This window comes from Vigna angularis, chromosome 2 (genome assembly GCF_016808095.1).
Source record: "Vigna angularis cultivar LongXiaoDou No.4 chromosome 2, ASM1680809v1, whole genome shotgun sequence".
Taxonomy (NCBI): Eukaryota; Viridiplantae; Streptophyta; class Magnoliopsida; order Fabales; family Fabaceae; genus Vigna; species Vigna angularis.
In genome coordinates, this window is record NC_068971.1 from 18404947 (window position 1) to 18412955 (window position 8009).

The 8009-nt window shown below is 34.5% G+C and overlaps 1 long non-coding RNA gene across 4 annotated transcripts; it reads left to right on the forward strand.

Annotated features, from left to right (window-relative positions):
* The first annotated feature begins 226 nt into the window (after positions 1-226).
* LOC128195167 (uncharacterized) lies at positions 227-4264 on the forward strand. 4 transcript variants are annotated; one of them, XR_008246735.1, is made up of 4 exons: positions 227-352; positions 813-1451; positions 2138-2232; positions 4002-4264. It is a non-coding gene; the product is annotated as an uncharacterized LOC128195167 (long non-coding RNA). The 4 variants fall into 4 exon arrangements; XR_008246736.1 differs by having other exon boundaries at positions 337-352; positions 817-1451; XR_008246738.1 differs by lacking the exons at positions 227-352; positions 4002-4264 and adding an exon at positions 2690-3353 and having other exon boundaries at positions 678-1451.
* The last annotated feature ends 3745 nt before the right edge of the window (positions 4265-8009 follow it).

An 8009-nucleotide genomic window follows, 5' to 3' on the forward strand; every position in this document is an offset into this window, starting at 1 on the left:
GTTGGATAAGTGGAAGAAGTTGTGGAAGTGGACGAAGTGGAAGAAGTTCACTACAAGAAAAATGTCATTTACATACGGATTATTATATACGGATCTTAATTCATAGATAAAAATTCTGTTATATACGGATATTATATACGGATTATAAAATAAATAATAATAAAAAATTAAAAATTAATTAACCTAAGATAAGAGGCAGCCACTTTACAGCTTCTCGCTCGCAAGCCACGTTTTCATTCGTGCATCTTCAACCATGCGTATTTTCTCCTCTCCGTTCAACCACATTTCATTTTCATTCACTGCCTCGCGTTATCTTTGTTTTCTCTCGAGAGCGCCTCTCAACCATCCACAGGTTTGTTCATCACAGAATCACTTCATCCTCATAAATCTTCAATTCTTCCTTTTATTTTCACTTTCATATACATAACCACCTCTGAATCCTAGGGTTTTGTTCTCCTCTTTACTTTTCCTTCATTTTTTAACCGATTAAAAACACTTTTCTACTGATTAAAACCCTTTCTACCGTTTGTTCTTCGATTTCCATCGATTAAACCTGCATTTGTGCCGTTTAAACACTTTTGTACCAATCAATCTTGCGTTTGAACTGATTAATCAGTTCATATTGAATTTCTCCCAATTTTTAGGGTTCTTTCGGTCTAAATTAGGGTTCGTTATCCCTTTTAGAGTTTTTCCCCAATCGTTCCGGCTTCTATTTGTTCGTTTAGGGTTTTCTAATATTTTCTTCTGTTCATTCTCCGGTTCGCTCTTGATCTCGAGTTCGTCTCATTATTTTGTTGCGTTTGCTCAACAAGGAAGCTTCGAAGGAGTTCGAGTCGAGCCCGCGTCGCTCTTTTGATCATCTCCTTGGAGGCTCTTCCATGAAGCACGATCGAGCATGCTACAAGAGATAAGTATTGCTTTCCTTGTTTCTATTCGTTTGTCTTCAATTGATTCAAGTTGATTGTTCTCTGTTTTGATTTTTACGTATCTGCTTGTTGAGTTTTCTTCAATTTTTCTGCGTTGTTAATGTTACTTTTCCTTTTATGTTTTGATATGTTGTAAGCTGCATTTTGTTTTTGTTCATTACTGTCTTGAGTTCTATTTTGTGATTTTGTTCATAAACTGTTTCTTTAAATGTCTAAGAGAGCTAATATGAGATTGTTCATTCTTGAATCTCATGTTCTGTGTTTAGGTTTTAAAGTTGAGTGTTCCTCTTTTCCTTTTTCTTATTCTCTCTTCTCATTTCTTCTTCCTCGGCTAGAAGCCATCAAATCCTGGAATCCATTGTGCAATTAATGGGACGTGAGAGGAAGCAATTATGTCCGGAGAGAAACGGAATTAGCAGAGTTAAGAAGTGAATGAGTGGGAGAAGAAGTGGGAATCACATAAAGGAAAGAGAGAAAAAGAGTCTCAAGAGCTAACGAAAATAGGAAAAGAAAACAAAGGCCAAGGTATGGGAGAGTTAAATTGCTTTTGATCTTGTATCTTGTTGTTCTGTGAATTGTAATGGTGTCTTTGGATTCTGGAAATTTTATAATATTGTTGATAATAACTGAAATAAGTGTATGAATGTACTTATTCTGAGAAATAGATGTGTATGGGTGTTGTTATCTTTGCTTGGGCTGCAGTTAGTGACATGTATGAGTCTGAAAAAGTAAGTATATGATGTATGCTCTGTTTTGGGAATGAAATATTAGAATGGGTTTTCTTTATGGGATGGTTATATGTCAAGAATAAAGGAGTGTATGGACGTGTATATATTTGAACTGAATTAGTTAGACTGGGGATTCCCACCAAACCGATGAGCTACGTTGATCTGGGTTGGAGTAATTGATGACTGATTTATGTAAGTATTATGCCTTGATATTGCTATGTATATTGTCTCAGAATTCTGCATAAACTGTTGTTGTTTCAGAATAAAAATCTGCTGAAAACTGTTTTGATTCAAATGCTGCAGAAAATTATTTCCTGTTTGGGTATAAAAATGCTGCAGAATATTCTTTGCTGTTTTGATAAAAATGTTGCAGGAAATTATTTGATGTTTGGATATAAAAATGCTGCAGAAAATTGTTTGTTGTGTTGATTCAAATGCTACAGAAATATTTTATTGACCATTGGCCAGAGGTCTTTCCTGCAGCTACAGATTCACGCTACTTCCATGACCTTGGATTACCAGCTATTGGATTCTCACCTATGGCAAACACCCCTCTTCTACTCCATGACCATAATGAGGTGATTGCTTTAATTTATTGTATGCATAATTGCTTCTTTTGTCAGTGAGCTTATTTGCATAAGAGTTATCATTGTCTTTAGAATCATATATCTGATTTGTTATTTAGAACTGAAGCTTGCATTAGACCTCGTACACTGGCATCCTGGGTTGACTTTTAGCCTCTTGAAAAACTCCTGTCTGCCAGATCAGAGCATAGTTTTGGTAAAGAAAGTGTAACCATAAACACTTGGATATCTTGATTTGATTTAAGGTTTTAAAAAGTCTTATTTTTTGACAATTATATATTATGTGCTGTAGGAGACTGGCTTTGGTTATTCTTGCTGCTGTTATGCTCTTTCTTGCATTTGTTGGATTCTATACGTTTCTTTTATCCTGTTTTAATACTTGTTTCTGTCTCTATGATAAAGATTTTTTGTCGTCTCATGTGATTGTTTTTGTGGTCACAACTTTCTGCAGTATTATCAATATTGGTCTGCAAGGTCTTGTATACTTGTAAGTTAAACTAGTTGAGCATTTTTCTATTTATTTTTTATTTTTTGACTTTGTAATTCTCAATAGTTTGTCCCATCTAATCACTAGCCATTAAATCATGTTCTTTTAATGACTGCAGCTTGATCCTCATTGGTTGGATTCTTGTTGCTGGCACATTTATACTTTGTGGTATATTTCTCTTTCTTCACAAGTAAGTCCCTTCTATCTTGTAGAATTTATATTGAAGTTTTTAGTTTTCACCTTTCAGTTACTCTGTTAACTTGTCTATTATGAGTCACTTATTTCGTGAAGTCCATTTTCTGGTATAATCACTTGTGTTGCACATGTATAACAAAAGCCTATTTTATTGCATATTTGCTTGTTGAATCTAGAACACTATAAGTGGAACGAGATTCCACACCCACATTCAATTTTTTTGTCTCTTCCTAAAAATAAATTTTATGCAAAACTTTCTTTTTTATATAGCTTTGGATACATTAGAACCAGCCTCCATTGATTTTCTTAATCTCTATTTCTCGGTTCAACCAACCCTTCCACAATCGGATTGTAGTCTTTTGAGCTAAGACAAACAGGAATCGCATCTTGCTTTGCGGTATTTTTCCTATTGGATTTTTTTTATTTGAAAATGAATTTAGGATTTGAAAATTTATTTTAGAATTAGAAAAAAAAATTCAAAACAGGATGTTCTGAAAAGTATTTTTTGATCTGAAATATCTTTCAAAATACTTGTTTAATAATTTTTTTTATATTTCAGTTTTTGTGTTCTGAAAATATAAAAGACAAAATTTTGAAACAAGTATTTAGAAAGTAATTTTAAATCTAAAATTATCTTCTGAAAATTTCTTTCTTTTGTTTTGGATGGGTATTTAGAATATGTTTTTCGAATCTAAAACTATTTTTCGATCTTAAAATATTAAAAATAAGATGTTAGAATATTTATTATATTTTTATTTACGAGTGATTTGGAAAATACCACTTTTATGGGGTGGAGGAAGTAGTTTATTCATGTTCGAAGTAAAGCCAATTTTATTTTGTGGGATAAGAATCGTTACTGTCTCTATTCTAGTTACTTTTGGAATAAGTATTTAATTATAGTAATTAAACTGGCACAAATAGAAAATTAATTAACCTAGAATAAACATACTGCCAAAATACTCCCTCAGTTTTTGGTGGCTAAAGCTATTATTGTATATTCAATGATTTTGTTGTTCATGGATCTTTATGGTGGCTAAAGCTATTATTATATATTCAATAGTTTTCTATCTTAAATGGACAGGTTTGGAGAGAGCAAATGCTACTTTAGCATCTGTGGTACAGTCTCTAAAGTTCAGTTTGAAGATAGTGTGTTGGAAGCTTTATTAATGTCGATTAATCTTAGTGGTTTGAAAAACCTTTTATCATTGTAAATGACTTTGACATAGTGCCAGCTTAGATTATTAAATTTGTTTATTATGAATATATATTAAAATTGTGGGTGTTGAATAGGTAACACATTGTAAGAGATTTATTAATGTAATTGTTTAAGAGATTGTTAAAGAATAAGAGTTGTATTTATTTTTTTGAATTCTATTTATAAAAAATAATCAGTATTTGAACATTTGGCAATTCTGTTTGACTTTTATCATTATCAGCTATATAAAACTTCTAACTATTGACTGCAATAGAATCATTTATTTTATTTTTTTTATAAAATCATAATTATATACGGATTTTTCCGTATATAATTATATACAAATTTTATATACGGATTTTTCCGTATGTAATTATATACGGATATCCGTATGTAATTTACCTATGCTCTTTTTATATACGGATTTTTGTCCGTATGTAATCTGTATGTAACATCATTTTATATACGGATTTTGGAGGTTATATACGGATTTTAATCGTATATAACTGTGATTTTTCTTGTAGTGGTTGTGGAAGTGGACGAAGTGGACAAAGTGAACGAAGTGGACGAAGTGAACGAAGTGGAAGAAGTGAACGAAGTTGATGAACTAGACTAAGTGGACGAAGTGGAAGAAGAAGAAGAAGAAGAAGAAGGAGAAGAAGAAGGAGAAATGGAAAAAGAAGAAGAAGAAGTGGACGAAGTGGATGAGGTGGACGAAGTGGAAGAAGTGGAAGAAGAAGTCGAAGTTGACGAAGTGGACGAAGTGGGCGAAGTTGACGAAGAAGAAGAAGAAGAAGAAGAAGAAGAATAAGAAGAAGAAGAAGAAGAAATGGAAGAAGAAGATGACGAAGTGGAAGAACTGGAAGAAGTTGGAGAAGGGAAAGAAGTGGAGGAATTGGAGAAAGTGGACGAAGTGGAAGAAGTTGACTAAGTTGACGAGGTTGACGAGATTGACGAAATTGATGAAGTGGACGAAGTGGACAAAGCGGAAGAAGTGGACAATGTGGACGAAATGGACGATGTGGACGAAGTGGACGAAGTTGACGAAGTGGACTGATAACAGTTGAAAAACTGTTATTTTCATGCTTAAAATTGATACTAAAAGCAACCTTTAGACTTAGAAACTAGCTTGAAATCATACTTTTATCCATATTTTCAGAAATAAGAGAGCTGGACAGGTTTATGCTTGATTTCAGTGTTTTTGTGCAGGTTTTAAGGTGAATTGAGTGAAAGAAGTGAAGAATGAGAGAGATGGAATCAGAAAAGGAATCAAAGAGTGCAAAAGGAGAAGCCGAAGGCACCGCTCAGCGGCACTTTACCGCTGAGCGGCACTCAGAAGGTCACGGGAGGTCCGCTGAGGGGCACTCAGAAGGTCACGGGAGGTCCGCTGAGGGGCAAAATGGCCGCTGAGGGGAAGAAAAGAGACGCGCACTCACCGCTGAGCGGTACTTTACCGCTGAGCTGCACACTTATGGGCTTGGGCTTAGATTTTTTGTAATTTTAGAATAATATATAAGCTTTAGGACGTCCTAGGGTTTGTATCTTTGGCAAAGACGAAGCAAACACTCTCTCTTCCACCCCTTTGAAGGAGGATCTTGGATGCTCAGGCTACCTCTTCACCTTTATTGGGTTTATTCTTTCATACTTTCATTGTAATTCATCTAGGTTCACCATGAATATGGTGAACTAAACCTTGTATGTTTGTTGGGGAATCAATGTAATCTTATGAAGCTCTCATATATGGAATCTGTTTGTTACATCTTTTAATTAAGATTTATGCTTTCTTTCATCATTAGTTAGGGTTTTTCCTCTTTGCTTAATGCTTGCATTGTTTAACTCATTCGATGCATGATTATTGGTTTTGTCGATACGGGAACGTACGGGGAAGTCTAGATCCGGGGAATTTCTCCCAATATGATATTGGTTGTCGTTAAGCTCCTGCACTTATGAACTGATCATTAGGAATGCTAGGAATTGTATGAACTCGTGATTGGGGAGAAGCCTTCTAGAAAGGTACTTTAGAGAGTGGCATTAACAATGATGATTTGAATGTTGAATTCCTAAAATATATGAGAGTGGATAAGATGAAATTGACCCCCAACAACATATTCATTAATATATTCCATTGAAAGTGTGTGTCTTTTGTTTTAGCCATTGATCAAAACTTCATGCATACATGTTTATTTTCTGTCTTGCATATTAAACTCCAAATATTTCGTCTTTAAGTCTTAGCTAATCAAGAAATCACATAACTAAACTAGGCCGTGAGTCCTTTGGGAAGAACGATACTTGGTCTTACCAAGTTTATTACTTGAACGATTTGGTCATACTTGCCGATTGAAAAACAAGTTTGTGACATCATATTTTGGTGCTCATAAATTTGTCCATCAAGTTTTTGGCGCCGTTGCCGGGGACTCGTGGTTTAACTGGTTAATTTGTGTGATTATTGATTATCTTTGACTTTAATTTTGAATTTCTGTTTTTTTTTGGTTATTATTTTATTTTATTTTATTTTATTTTATTTTCTGTTTTTATTTTATTTTATTTTATTTTTCTGTTTTTATTTTTCTGTTTTTATTTCCTATCTTCTTATCTTTTCAATTATATCCTTTGATTTTTTTTTTCTATCTTTTTGTGCTAACAATTGTTTTTAGGGATTTGTGCCTAATGTCTGCAGTATGCAATTTGGTCAAGAATTTAACTATATGGGCACTCAATTCTACCAAAGTAATCTCAACCACTGGTGGGAACATGACTCAAGCATGGATCAAAGCCAATTTTGGCAAGCTGCCGGACAATTTGAGAACCAACCACAACAACAATGGCAGCAACAAAGCTTTAAAATCAACAAAGGGAAGCAAGAGATCTCTTCATTTAGACAAGGCATGGAAGAATCACTGGGGTATGCATGGGACAGGTATAAAAGCCTATTACGAAAGACTCCCACGCATGGATTTAACGAAGGAGAAGTAGTCCGAATCTTCCTTGGAGGTCTTGGTTCACAAACCAAGATGATGCTTGACGCCTCAGCTGGAGGCAATATCAAATGGAAGACTCCAGAGGAAGCCACAGAAATAATTGAAAACATGACTACTAATAACAATAAGTGGAACAGTGAAAGAGGAGCTCCTATTCAACAAAAAGGAGTTTTACAGTTGCAATCCAATGATGCCTTGATAGCTCAGAACAAGTTAATAACTCAACAATTGGAGAATCTCTCAAAGATACTTGAACAATTGCCACAAGAGTTAAAGACTGTTGCATAGGTACAATCCCAGTTATGCGAATTGTGTGGAGGTGACCATATCAATGGTCAATGTGCCTTTCCAGTTGAAGCCGTAGAGGATGTAAATTACATGACCAATCAGTACCGTCAAGGGAGCTACAATCAAGGGTGGAAACCACACCCAAGTATTGGTCAGGAACAAAGTGGGCAAGCTGGACAAACTGGGCAATTTAACAAGCAACAGCAACAAACCTTTCTATCAGGAAGTTTGGATGACACCCTTCAACAATTTTTGAAAAATTCTGACGCTACTCAGAAAAGCATTGAAGAATCATGTAAAAGGATGGAGATGCAGCTTCATTCCATTAGTCAGAGATTGAATGATGAGGTTAATACTGGAGTTAACCCTAAGGAGGAAGGGCAAGCCATTATCACTAAAAGTGACAAGATTCTTGATGAGAAAAAAATAGGGGGCGATGAGGAAAAGATAGAGAGAAAAGAAAAAGAAGAATTGAGTGAGAGAAATAAAGATCAAGAAAAAGAGAAAGAAGTGGTTGAGAGAGAAGAGAGAAAGAAAATTTGTGTGAAAATAAAGAAGTTGAAAAGAAAAAGAAAAGGGAAGAAAAAAATAAAAGAAAAGAAAAAGAGAAAATTTAGGGAGAGAAAAA